Source organism: Heterodontus francisci, chromosome 26, assembly GCF_036365525.1.
Source record: "Heterodontus francisci isolate sHetFra1 chromosome 26, sHetFra1.hap1, whole genome shotgun sequence".
Lineage (NCBI taxonomy): Eukaryota > Metazoa > Chordata > Chondrichthyes > Heterodontiformes > Heterodontidae > Heterodontus > Heterodontus francisci.
The window spans coordinates 12071373-12086036 of NC_090396.1; positions in this window are offsets into that span (position 1 = coordinate 12071373).

The following is a 14664-nucleotide window of genomic DNA, read 5'->3' on the forward strand; positions in this document are numbered from 1 at the left end:
TAAACTTACTTCTTCAGAGTTTGACTTGGTGTAAATTATTATCAAGTGGGCTACGTTTCCCACACTCCTGCTCATAATTCGTATGCTGGTAAGTTTTTTCACTCGAGTGCCCATCAAATTTCCTTTTGAAAACATTCATCATTTCTGCTTCCACCATCCTTGTAGGCAGCGAGTTCCAGGTCATTTTCATTTGCTGTGGAAAATAACTATTCCTCACATCCCCCACTGCATCTCTTGCCTAAAACCTTAAATCCATGTCCCCTAGTTCTTGTACAGCTAATGGGAAGAGCTTTTCTTTGTCTACCCTATCTAAATCTGTCATAATCTTGTACACCTCGATCAAATCACTCCTCAATCTCCTTTGCTCAAAGGAGAACAACCCCAGCTTCTCCAACCTAACCTTGTAGTTAAAATCCCTCATCCTTGGAACCATTCTGGTAAATCTCCTCTGTACCCTCTCAAGGACCCTCACATCCTTCCTAAAGTGTTTTTTTAATTCACTCCTGGGATGTGGGCAGCCCTGGCTAAGACAGCATTTATTGCCCATCTCTAATTGCCCTCGAGAAGGTGGTGGTGAGCTCCCTTCTTGAACCACTGCAGTCCATGTGGGGTAGATACACCCACAGTGCTGTTAGGAAGGGAGTTCCAGGATTTTGACCCAGTGACAGTGAAGGAACAGCAATATGGTTCCAGGTCAGGATGGTGTGTGGCTTGCAGGGGAACTTGCAGGTGGTGGTGTTCCCATACAACTGCTGCCCTTGTCTTTCTAGGTGATAGAGGTCGTGGGTTCAGAAGGTGCTGTCTAAGGAGCATTGGTGTATTGCTGCAGTGCATCTTGTAGATGGTACACACTGCTGCCACTGTGTGTCTGTGGTGGAGGGAGTGAATGTTTGTAGATGGGGTGCCAATCAAGCGGGCTGCTTTGTCCTGGATGGTGTCAAGCTTCTTGAGTGTTGTTGGAGCTGCACCCATCCAGGCAAATGGAAAGTATTCCATCAGACTCCTGATTTGTGCCTTGTAGATGGTGGACAGGCTTTGGGGAGTCAGGAGGTGAGTTACTCGCCACAGGATTCCTAGCCACGGTATTTATATGGCTACTCCAGTTCAGTTTCTGGTCAATGGTAACCCCTAGGATGTTGATAGTGGGGGATTCAGCGATGGTAATGCCATTGAATGTCAAGGGGAGATGGTTAGATTCTCTCTTGTTGGAGATGGTCATTGCCTGGCACTTGTGCGATGCGAATGTTACTTGCCACAATGTTACAGCCCAAGCCTGGCTATTGTCCAGGTCTTGCTGCATTTCTACACGGACTGCTTCAGTATCTGAGGAGTTGCAAATGGTGCTGAACATTGTGCAATCATCAGCCAACATCCCCACTTCTGACCTTATGATTGAAGGAAGTTCATTGATGAAGCAGCTGAAGATGGTTGGGCCTAGAACACTACCCTGAGGAACTCCTGCAGTGATGTCCTGGAGCTTAGATGATTGACCTCCAACAACCACAACCATCTTCCTTTTCGATAGGTACGATTCCAACCAGTGGAGAGTTTTCCCCCTGATTCCCGTTGACTCCAGTTATGCTACCCTCAGTCAAATGCTGCCTTGATGTCAAGGGCGTTCACTCTCACCTCACCTCGAGTTCAGCTGTTTTGTCAATGTTTGAACCAAGGCTGTAATGAGGTTAGGAGCTGAATGGCCATGGCAGAACCCAAACTAAACGTCTCTTCTGCTGGGTCTGTCCTGCCGGTGGGACTCAACATACCCAGGGATGGTGATGGTGGTGTCTGGGACATTTTCTATAGGATATGATTCGGTGAGTATAACTATATCAGGCTGTTGCTTCACTCGTCTGTGGGAAAGCTCTCCCAACTTTGACATGGGCCCGCAGATATTTTTAAGGAGGACTTTGCAGGGTCGACAAGTGTGGTGACCAGACTGGAAGCAACATTCCGGTTATGGCTTTACCAGATCTTTATAAAGGTTCAACATAACTTCTCTGTTCTTGTACTCAATATCTTTATTTATGAAACTCAAGATCCCATGTTCCTCTTTCAATATGTCGTACCACCTTCAAAGATCGATGGACAGGAGCCTCCTTGTCCCTCGGTCCCTGCACACTCATTAGAACTATGCCATTAAGTCTATATTGCCTCTCCCTATTCCTTTTGCTAAAATGCAGCACCTCACACTTCTCTGTATTAAATTCCATTTGCCACTTGCCCTGCCCATTCTGCTCGCCTATCTCTGTTGATTTGTATCATCCTCACTGTTTGTCACTCCTTCAAGTTTGGTATAATTGGCAAATTTTGAAATGTTAATCTCTATTCCAATATCCAAGTCATTTTTAGATATCAAAATATGCAGTGGTCCTAATACTGACCCTTGGGGAACATCACTGTCTACCCCCATCCTCCAATCTGAAAAGTAACCATTTACCATGACTGTTTTTAAGGCAATTTGTTATCCCAGCAGACACTGACCCTCCTATTCCATGAATATCTAATCCCACTCTCCTGCTCACTCCCTATACCCGTTAATATCCAGATAGTCTAATTAGATTATTAGTGAGAGTACAAGCACATTAGATCACCTCACACACAGACTCCGCCCTCCCACAGCCCCAGATTCCAGTCACATAAGTTGAACAGTATAGCACAGACAAATTTTGTTTGCAGCAAAAAAATCACACAAGTTATTTTTGCATGTGATAAGGGGATGGACAAAAACTAATCTTCACAGTTACCAATGTATGCAACAGTCCCCGGGGGAGAATGGGAAGAGGCTGGAGAGCTGGGAGCCTGGAATATTGGAAGCAGATTCAATAATAACTTTGAAAAGGAAACTGGATAAATACTTGAAGACTATGGGGAAAGAGCAGGGGAGTAGGCCTAATTATATCGCTGTTGCAAAGAACTGGTACAGGGATGATGGGCTGAATGGCCTCTGTCTGTGCTGCATCATTCTATGATTCTACGTTGGGAGCACAGGTTGCTTCATGAACCGAGTGCTAAGCTGGGAATTTGGTGCAAGTGAGAACTTGGTGCAGAAGAGGCAGTTTTAACTCCAGTAGCTAGTGGGTGTTCTTCTCTTGTCTCCAAGCTAGGAAACTGTAACTTGCTATTCATTTAGTTAACTAGTTACTAATTTAGTAAAATAATCAAATTAATAAATAAGGTTAGACAGACCTGGCAGGGATGGTGATGTCTTGTGAGTGCAACTTGGGAATCTGCAGAATGCATTGCCGTCCCAGACAACCATATGTGCAGCTGGAACAACTTTGGCTCTGAGTTGCTGTAGCTGGAGTCCAAGTTGCTGACGTTGCGGGGCATCAGGAGAGTTACTTTGACACTTTGTTCCAAGAGGCAGTCACACCCCTTAGGTAAAGTAGACAGGACAAGGACAGGAAGGTGAAACTGCAAGTCAGGCATGTATGGTGTTACGACCAGGTGAGAAGAAAGGGGTCTAGGGGTTCCCTCTCAGCCTTTGCCTGGTTTGACCGCAATAGGGTTTAATTTTTAAAATGCTGTGTTTTTAGCTCCCCCTCAGTGAATCCTTGTTCACTGCTCTCCAATTGTAAAGCAAAGAAACTAACCAGACAGATTTTATTAGATTTAAACAAGAAAAGTGGAAGTTTACTAACCTTAAACTCTGTGTTTGTGGATTCTCCATCTTAGCAGACACCCTGAAATGCTGGCTTTTACACATTCAATGTCTGGTGATCAAAATCCATTTGGGTTAATTGGATCAGGGAGCCGTTCTATTATCTTAGGCACTGTCGCTTAGTATGCAAATGTTTTCAAGCCACTGCTGATCCCTTTAAACAAGTCATTTCTTCACTCCAGCAACAGTTTAAAATTAATGTTCATATGACAAAATTAATATGCCTCATTCTTGGCAGGTGGGGTCTTCATGACAATGGTGAACCAGCATGTAGTTATGAAGGAGCCTCAGCCCTTGACTTTGACCAAGAGCTATGAGGTACTTGCTACCTGTGTGGATGAGAACAAGGACTGCAGGGTGGATGGGCAAACTGCTGCAGGAGGCCATTCAAGTGGGGGGAGTGAAAAGGAATGTGATAGCAGACAGTATAGTCAGGGTGATAGATACTGTTCTCTGCAGCTGCAATGGGGAGCTCCAAAGGTTGTGTTGCCTGCCCAGTGACCGGGTTAAGAACATTTCTTGGAACTATATCGCCGTTCCTTTACTGTTGCTGGGTCAAAATCCTGGAACTCCCTTCCTAACAGCACTGTGGGTGTACCTACCTCACATGGACTGCAGCGGTTCAAGAAGGCAGCTCACCACCACCTTCTCAAGGGCAATTAGGGATGGGCAATAAATGCTGGCCTGGCCAGTGACACCCACATCCCATGAATGAATTTAAAAAAAAATTCCTCGCAGCTGAAGACAAACTTGGTGTGGGAGGGGGAGGATCCAGTTGTTGCGATCCATGTAGAAACCAATGACATAGGTCGAACTAGGAATGACCGTTCTGCTGAGAGAGTTTGAGGAGTTAGGATCCAAATTAAAATGAAGAACCTCAAATAATCCCAGGATTGTTGCTGGAGTCATGCACCAATTGGCATAAAGTCAAGCAGATTAGAGAATTAAAAAGGTGGCTCAAAGAATGCTGTGGGAAGGAGGGGGTTTGATATATGGGGCACTGGCACAAGTACTTGGGAAAGAGGGAGCTGTTCCTCTGAGATGGGCTCCCCTTAAAGCAGGTGGGGATCAGTGTCCTGGCAAACTGTATAACTACAGCTGTCCCTAGCCAAGCTGTTCCAGTACAGCTACAACACTGGCATCTACCTGGCAATGTGGAAAATTGCCCAGGTATGTCCTGTTCACAAAAAGCAGGACAAGTCCAACCCGGCCAATTACCGCCCCATCAGTCTACTCTCAATCATCAGTAAAGTGATGGAAGGTGTCGTCGACAGTGCTATCAAGCAGCACTTGTTTAGCAATAACCTGCTCAGTGACACTCAGTTTGGGTTCCACCAGGGCCACTCAGCTCCTGACCTCATTACAGCCTTAGTTCAAACATGGACAACAGAGCTGAACTCAAGAGGTGAGGTAAGAGTGACTGCCCTTGACATCAAGGCAGCATTTGACCGAGTATGGCATCAAGCATAACAGAAGTCAATGGGAATCAGGGGGAAAACTCTCCACTGGTTGGAGTCATACCTAGCGCAAACGAAGATGGTTGTGGTTGTTGGTGGTCAATCATCTGAGCTCCAGAACATCACTGCAGGAATTCCTCAGGGTAGTGTCCTTGGCCCAACCATTTTCAGCTGCTTTATCAATGACCTTCCTTCAATCATAAGGTCAGAAGTGGGGATGTTCGCTGATGATTGCACAATGTTCATTACTATTCACAACTGCTCAGATACTGAAGGAGTCTGTGTAGAAATGCAGCAAGACCTGGACAACATCCAGGCTTGGGCTGTTAAGTGGCAAATAACACCACTGTTCAAGAAAGGAGGGTGAGAGTAAACAGGGAACTACAGACCAGTTAGCCTGACATCAAATGTCAGGAAAATGCTGGAATCTATTAAGTGGCTAATGAAGTTCAATGCAGAGAAATGTGAAGTGATTCATTTTGACAGGAAGAACATGGAGAGACAATATAAAATAAATAATTTTAAAGGAGGTGCAGGAGCAGAGGGATCTGGGTGTATATGTGCATAAGTCATTGAAGGTGGCAGGACAGGTTGAGAGAGTGGTTAATAAAACATACAGTATCCTGGGTTTTATTAATAGAAGCATAGAGTACAAGGCCACAAAGTTATGTTGAACTTACATAAGACACTAGTTCAGCCTCAGCTGGAGTATTGTGTCCAGTTCTGGGCGCCGCACTTCGGAAAGACGTGAGGGCATTGGAGAGAGTACAGAAAAGATTCACGAGAATGGTTCCAGGGATGAGGAATTTCAGTATGAAGATAGATTGGAGAAGGTAGCACTGTTTTCCTTGGAGAAGACTGAGAGGTGATTTGATAGAGGTTTTCAAAATCATGAGGGGTCTGGACAGAGTAGATAGAGAGAAACTGTTCCCACTCATGAAAGGATCGAGAATGAGGGGGCAAAGATTTAAAGTATTTGGTAAGAGAAGCAACAGTGACATGAGGAAAAACTTTTTCACACAGCGAGTGGTTAAGGTCTGGAATGCGCTGTCTGAGAACGTGGTGGAGGCAGGTTCAATTGAAGCATTTGAAAGAGAGTTAGTTATATGAAAAGGAAGAATGTGCAGGGTTACAGGGAGAAGGCGGGGGAAAGGAACTGAGGGAATTGCTCTTTCAGAGAGCCAGTGCAGACATGATGGGCTGAATGGCCTCCTTCTGCACTGTAACGATTCTGTGATTCTGTTAAGGAAGCCTTAACAATGCACTTAGAAAATCATAGTATGATTAGACAAAGTCAACATAATTTTCCAAAAGGGAAATCATGTTTGACTAATTTATTAATTTTTTGAGGATATAACGAGTAGGGTCAATAAAGAGGAACCAGTAGATGTCGTATACTTGAATTTCCAAAAGGCATTCGATAAGGTGCCACACAAAAGGTTAATACACAAGATAGTACTCATGGAGTTAGGGGTAATATATTAGCATGGATAGAGGATTGGTTAACAGACAGGAAGCAAACAGTAGGGATAAAAGGGACATTTTCAAGTTGGCAGGCTGTAACTAGTGGAAAGCGGCAAGGATTGGTACTGGGGCCTCAGCTATTTACAATCTATATTAGTGTCAAGAAAACCCCATATGCCAAATGAGACATATTAACTTCATTGGTTGGAAACTTACATTAGACTTTCAATGGAAAAAATCCTACAGTTAACCTTTTAAATACTAGCAGCCAAGATAACTACTGCAATTTGCAATTTGAAATAGCAGGAGATTGAACTGGAGACAAAAGTCTAACAAGAAGCCCAGCCAGAACAATGTTTCGGCTACCTGAGTAGATTATGCAGACCATCCTCATTAGCGATACAGTCAAAGCTATCTTGAGCTATCATAAGTGGAGACGTGCCTCTTAGGCAGTAAATACAGACAACCCCACCTAAGAGAGGTTTTAGAATTTGGACCTCATTAAAAACAAAGGGGACTGAGAGAACCATGTGACCAAATCTGAGAAACTGGGAGCTTTGTTGCACTCACAAGAGACAAGCAGAAACTGATACTGCAGCAGCATGGAAGGCTGTGCACTTCCCTTTCTCTCTATCTCCAGAAAACCGTTTCAGAAAAAGTTTGAAAAAAGTCTGTGACTGTGGACCCTCCAAACCTACAGACTGCTCCAGCAGAGGCCAGGGGAAAAGAGCCACCTACAATTCTGCCTTCAAGAAAACCCTGAGCAAAACAGGCCAACCACAAAGTGCACTTTGACCAGCCGAGGACTTCAAGAATACAACTCCAGCTGGACAATCACCGAATCACCCAACCTCAAACTGTGTATTGAACTTTTATTTCCTCTGGACTTTAATCCTATCAAAAATTTACTTGCCCCTTTGTAATCTATTTGTGTGTGTGTGATTCTCGTGTGAATGTGTAGCATATTTTGTTATTTTTAAATTGGGGTTAGAGTGTTAAGTATAACAAACCTACCTCTTTCATGTTTAAACTCAAGAAAACCTGTCCAATTGGTTCTTTCACAATCACAGTAAAGGAAAAAGGTAAAACACTCACCGAGTTGATAAGCACGACCACTGTTTAAAAGGAATAATCACTGTTGTGGTCAAATAAGAGGAAGGGCAAGAGGGGCAACTGTAACCCCCCTCCTCACTTGGCCGTAACATTAGTGACTTAGAGACCGAGAGTAATGAATCTAAGTTTGCTGACAATACAAAGCTAGATGGGAATGTAAGCTGTGAGGACTACCAGATGGAGTACAATGTGAGGCAGTATGAGGTTATTCACTTTGGTTGCAAAAGGATAGTTTTATGTAAAAACAAAAGACCTGAAATTTGTCAATGTTTATTGCCACGATCCTTTTTTTTTCTCACCTTGGGAAATATTGCAGTGCACCTTTAAGGCTGTAAAAGATCAGTACTTCAAGGCAGCAAGCTCCGAAGTCAGTGAGTGAAAGTGCATTCTGGTTGCCAGGCAACAACCATACAGAGAGGGTGAACAGGGCTTCAATGTATCCATTTTGACATTGAAACTGGCTAGCAGAGACACACAATTGACAGACTGATCCAGCACGTGAAGGAAATAGGAGAGCTCTAAGTCAATTTGGACCCTGGGTAGTTTTTCTTTCAACATTCTAAAAAGCTTCAAGCCAGATTAATTCCTTAAAGAAATGACAAATTGTTGATCCGGCGTGTTAATTGATGGAAAAAAAAAGTTTAATATTACAACTGCTGAACTGAACTGTTGAATCCCTATCTCTGGAAGGACCCTTTTCTCATCAGACCTTGGAAGACTGCAAGTGAACTTGGACTGCATTGAATTTGAAGACCGTTTGTCAGAAGCATAATCTGCAAAGACTTTATTATTCTTTTCTATTTTTTTTAGGAGCTAATTAAAAACCAAACTACTGTTGTAGTGATGGGGGAGGCAGTGGCATAGTGGTATTGTCACTGGACTAGTAACCCAGAGACCCAGGGTATTGCTCTGGGGACATGGGTTCAAATCCCACCGCAGAAGGTGGAATTTGAATTCAATTAATAAATCTGGAATTTAAAAAAAAGCTAGTCAAATGACGGCCATGAAACCATTGTCGATTGTTGTAAAAACCCATCTGGTTCACTAATGTCTTTTAGGGAAGGAAATCTGCAGTCCTTACCTGGTCTGGCCTACATATAACTCCAGACCCACAGCAATGTGGTTAACTCTTACATGTCCTCTGAAATGGCCTAGCAAGCCACTGAGTTAGGGCAATTAGGGATGGGCAATAAATGCTGGCCTGGCCAGCGATGCCCACACCCCATGAATGAATAAAAAAAAAATATTCGCTGCTGATTGCAGAGTTCAGTCCCATTTGCAACTCCTCAGATAATGAAGCAGTCCATACCTGCATGCAGGAGAACTTGGAGAACATTTAGTCTTGGACTGATGTGATAAATATCAATTGTATCACATATGCTAAGCAATGACCATCTCCAACAAGGAAGTCTAACCACCTCCCCTTGACATTTAATGGCACGACCATCAACATTGCCCAGAAAACTAACTTGACCAAGCACGTTAATATTGTGGCTATAAGAGGAGAGAAAGTGTGTATTCTGCAGGGACTGAATTACTTCCTAGAAACAGGAATAGGCCATTTAGCCTCCAGTCTGTTCTACCATTCAATAAGATCTTGGCTGATTTGCGGCCTAACTCCATTTCACTTAATCTATTAATAGCTTTGTAATTTTGTGTGTTCACCTACGCTGCTTACAACGCTGTCTAGCTTTGTCTCATTAGAAAATTTGCATACATGGCTTCCTATCCCATCATTTAAGTCGTTAATGAATATAGTGAATAGTTGAGGCCCCACAGATCCTTGTGGGACACAAGTCACATCCTACCAATTATATTCCTGCATCTCCTGCCGCTCAGCCAATTTACAGTCATAGAGTCATCCAGCACAGAAATAGGTCCTTCGGCCCATCGTGTCTGTGCCGGCCATCAAGCACCTATCTATTCTAATCCCATTTTCCAACACTTGGCCCAAAGTCTTGTATGCTATGGCATTTCAAGTGCTCATCTAAATTCTACTTAATTGTTGTGAGGGTTCCTGCCTCTACCACCCCTTCAGGCAGAAAATTTTTTCCTCAACTCCTCGCTAAACCTCTTGACCCTTACCTTAAATCTATGCCCCCTGGTTATTGACCCCTCCACTAAGGGAAAACGTTTCTTCCTATCTACGCCCCTCATAATTTTGTGGCCTCAATCAGGTCCCCCCTCAGCCTTCTCCACTCTAAGGATAACAACCCCAGCCTATCCAGTCTCTCTTCATAGCTGAAATGCTCCAGCCCAGACAACATCCTGGTGATTCTCCACTGCACCCTCTCCAGTGCAATCACATCCTTCCTATAGTGTGGTGCCCAGAACTGTACACAGTACTCTAGCTGTGGCCTAACCAGCATTTTATACAGCTCCATCATAACCTCCCTGCTCTTATATTCTATGCCTCGGCTAATAAAGGCAAGTATCCTGTATGCCTTCCTAACCACCTTATCTATCTGTGCAGCTGCCTTCAGTGATCTATGGACAAGCACCCCAAGGTCCCTCTGAACCTCTGTACTTCCTGGGGTCCTACCATCCATTGTATATTCCCTTGCCTTGTTAGTCCTCCCAAAGTGCATCACCTCACACTTCTCAGGATTAAATTCCATTTGCCACTGCTCTGCCCATCTTACCAGCCCATCTAAATTGTCCTGTAATCTAACGCTTTCCTCCTCACTATTTATGACACCACCAATTTTCGTGTCATCTGCGAACTTACTGTTCATACCTCCTATATTCACGTCTAAATCATTAATGTACACTACAAACAGCAAGGGTCCCAGCACCAATCTCTGCGGTACCCACTGGTCCATTCGCAAAAATAACCCTCTGCCTCCTTCCACTAAGCCAATTTTGGATCCAATTTACCCTGGATCCCATGGGCTCTTACCTTCTTAGAATTAGAATTAGAACATTACAGCGCAGTACAGGCCCATCGGCCCTCGATGTTGCGCCGACCTGTGAAACCATCTGACCTACACTATTCCATTTTCATCCATATGTCTATCCAATGACCACTTAAATGCCCTTAATGTTGGCGAGTCTACTACTGTTGCAGGCAGGGCGTTCCACGCCCCTACTACTCTCTGAGTAAAGAAACTACCTCTCACATCTGTCCTATATCTATCACCCCTCAACTTAAAGCTATGTCCCCTCGTGTTTGCCATCACCATCCGAGGAAAAAGACTCTCACTATCCACCCTACCTTACCCTCTGATTATCTTATATGTCTCTATTAAGTCACCTCTCCTCCTCCTTCTCACCAACGAAAACAACCTCAAGTCCCTCGGCCTTTCCTCGCAAGACCTTCCCTCCATACCAGGCAACATCCTAGTAAATCTCCTCTGCACCCTTTCCATAGCTTCCACATCCTTCCTATAATGCGGTGACCAGAACTGCACACAATACTCCAGGTGCGGTCTCACCAGAGTTTTGTACAGCTGCAGCATGACCTCGTGGCTCCGAAACTCGATCCCCCTACTAATAAAAGCTAACACACCATATGCCTTCTTAACAGCCCTATTAACCTGGGTAGCAACCTTCAGGGATTTATGCACCTGGACACCAAGATCTCTCTGTTCATCTACTCTACCAAGAATCTTCCCATTAGCCCAGTACTCTGCATTCTTGTTACTCCTTCCAAAGTGAATCACCTCGCACTTTTCCACATTAAACTCCATTTGCCATCTCTCAGCCCAGCTCTGCAGCCTATCTATATCCCTCTGTAACCTACAACATCCTTCGGCACTATCCACAACTCCACCGACCTTCGTGTCATCCGCAAATTTACTAACCCACCCTTCTACACCCTCTTCCAGGTCATTTATAAAAATGACAAACAGCAGTGGCCCCAAAACAGATCCTTGCGGTACACCACTAGTAACTAAACTCCAGGATGAACATTTGCCATCAACCACCGCCCTCTGTCTTCTTTCAGCTAGCCAATTTCTGATCCAAAGCTCTAAATCACCTTCAACCCCATACTTCCGTATTTTCTGCAATAGCCTACCATGGGGAACCTTATCAAATGCCTTACTGAAATCCATATACACCACATCCACTGCTTTACCCTCATCCACCTTTTTTCTTAACCAATCTCCCGTGTGGGACCTTATCAAAAACCTTACTGAAATCCATGTAGACTACATCAACTGCTTTAACTTCATCTGGGTACTGCCTGTGTGGAGTTTGCAAGTTCTCCGTGTCTGCGTGGGTTTCCTCCGGGTGCTCTGGTTTCCTCCCACATGCCAAAGCCTTGCACGTTGATAGGTAAATTGGCCATTAGTAATTGCCCCTAGTATAGGTAGGTGGTAGGGAAATATAGGGACAAATGGGGATGTGGTAGCAATATGGAATTAGTGTAGGATTAATATAAATGGGTGGTTGATGGTCAGCACAGACTTGGTGGGCCGAAGGGCCTGTTTCAGTGCTGTATCTCTAAACTAAACTAAACATCTGGTCACCTGCTCGAAAAATTCAATCAAATTTGTCAGGCACGATCTCCCCCTGACAAAGCTATGCTGACTATTCCTGATTAATCCCTGCCTCTCCAAGTGGAGATTAATCCTATCCCTCAGAATTTTTGCCAATGATTTCCCTACCACTGACGTTAGACTCACTGGCCTGGTTTATCCCTGCTACCCTTGAATAATGGTACCATATTCTCTGTCCTCCAGTCCTCTGGTACCTTTCCTGTGGCCAGAGGGGATTTGAAAATTTGTGTCAGAGCCCCCGCTATCTCCTCCCTTGCCTCATATAGCAGCCTGGGATTCATCTCATCTGCGCCTGGGGATTTATCCACCTTTAAGCCCACTAAAACAGCTAATACTTCCTCCTTTTCAACGCTAATTTGCTCAAGTATATCACAATCCCCCTCCCTGATCTCTACACCTATATCGTCCTTCTCTACAGTGAACACAGATGAAAAGTAATCATTTAAAACCTCACCTATGTCTTCCGGCTCCACACACACATTGCCTCTTTGATTTCTAATGTGCCCCACTCTTTCTTTGGTTATCCTCTTGCCCTTAATATACTTATAAAACACCTTGGGATTTTCCTTCATCTGTCTGCCAGTGTTTTTTCATGGCTCCTCTTTGATCTCCTAATTACTTTTTTTTTTTAAGTACCCCCCCCACCCCCTACACTTTCTATACTCGAGGGCCTCCGCTGTTTTCAGCCCTCTGAATCGGCCATGAGCCTCCTTTTTTTCCTTAACCAATCCTTTATATCCCTGGACATCCAGGGTTCCCTGGACCTGTCAGTCCTACTCTTCACCTTTATGGGAAGACGTTGGCCCTGAACTCTCACTATTTCCTTTCTGAATGACTCCCACTGGTCTGATGTAGACTTTCCTACAAGAAGCTGCTCCCAGTCCACTTTGGCCAGATCCTGTTTTATCATATTGAAATCGGCTTTCCCCCAATTCAATGCTTTTATTTCCAGTCCCACTATGTCCATTTCCATAACTACCTTAATTCTTGGAGTTATGATCACTATCCCCAAAATAATCCCCCACTGACACTTCTACCACTTGTCCGGCTTCATTCCTTAGGATTAAGTCCAGTACCGCCCCTCCTCTTGTAGGACTCTCTACGTGCTGGCTCAAAAAGCTCTCCTGAATGCACTTGAATTCTGCCCCCTTTAAGCCTTTTGCACTAATGCTATTCCCTCTAATATTGGGAAAGTTGAAATCCATTACTATTATTACCCTATTATTTTTACACCTCTGAGATTTGCCTACATATCTTCTCTATCTCTCCCTGTTTGGAGGCCTGTAGTACACTCCCAGCCAAGTGATTGCCCCTTTTTGTTTTTAAGTTCTACCCATATGGCCTCATTTGAGGAACCTTCTAAGATATCATCCCTCCTTACTGCAGTAATTGATCCCTTGATCAACAGTGCAATGCCACCTCCTTTTATTCCCTCCCCTGTCACGCCTGAAGATTCTACATCCTGGAATATTGAGCTGCCAGTCCTGCCCCTCCCTCAACCATGTCTCAGTGACATCATATATCATATTCCCATGTACTAATCAACACCCTCAATTCATCTAGCTTACTAGTAAGACTTCTTGCATTAAAATAGATACAATCCAGCCTTGTATTAGTTGCTTGAGCCCTTAACAGGTCTATATTTACTCTGCCTTCCAGACCGACTCAGTTTTTCTTCTATATTTGATTGTACATCACCTCCTATTGTGCTTCCACTCTGTATCCCATCCCCCTGCCAAATTAGTTTAAACTGCTCCCCCCCCGCCACCCCACAACAGCACTAGCAAACCTCCCAGCAAGGATGTTGGTCCCATTCCGGTTCAGGTGCAACCTGTCCAACTTGTACAGGTCCCACCTTCACCAGAAACAGACCCAGTGATCCAGGAAACTAAAGCCCTCCCTCCTGCACCATCTCTTCAGCCATGCATTCATCTGCTTTATTCTCCTATTCCTATACTCACTAGCCTGTGGCACCAGGAGAAACACAGAGATTACAACGTTTGAGGTCCTACGCTTAAATCTGCTACCTAGCTCCATAAATTCTTTTTGCAGGACCTCAACCCTCTTTCTACCTATACCATTGGTACTAATGTGGACCACGACCTCCGGCTGTGCACCCTCACCCTCCAGAATACTCTAACCGCTCGGTGATATCCGTGACCTTCGCACCAGGGAGACAACATACCATCCTGGAATCACGTCTGCGACCACAGAAACACCTATCTGTTCCACTAACCATAGAATCCCCAATCACTATTGCCCTCTTGTCCCTTTTTCTCCATCCCAGCACAGCTGAGTCACCTATAATTTTCCAGTCATGACACTCGGTGCATTCTCCAGAGGATCCCTCTCTCTCATTGGTACTCAGAACTGAATACCAGTTAGAAAGTGGGATGCCCTCTGGGAAGTCCTGCACTACCTGCCCTGACTTCTTTGTCCGTCCGGCAGCCACCCAGTTCCCCCCACG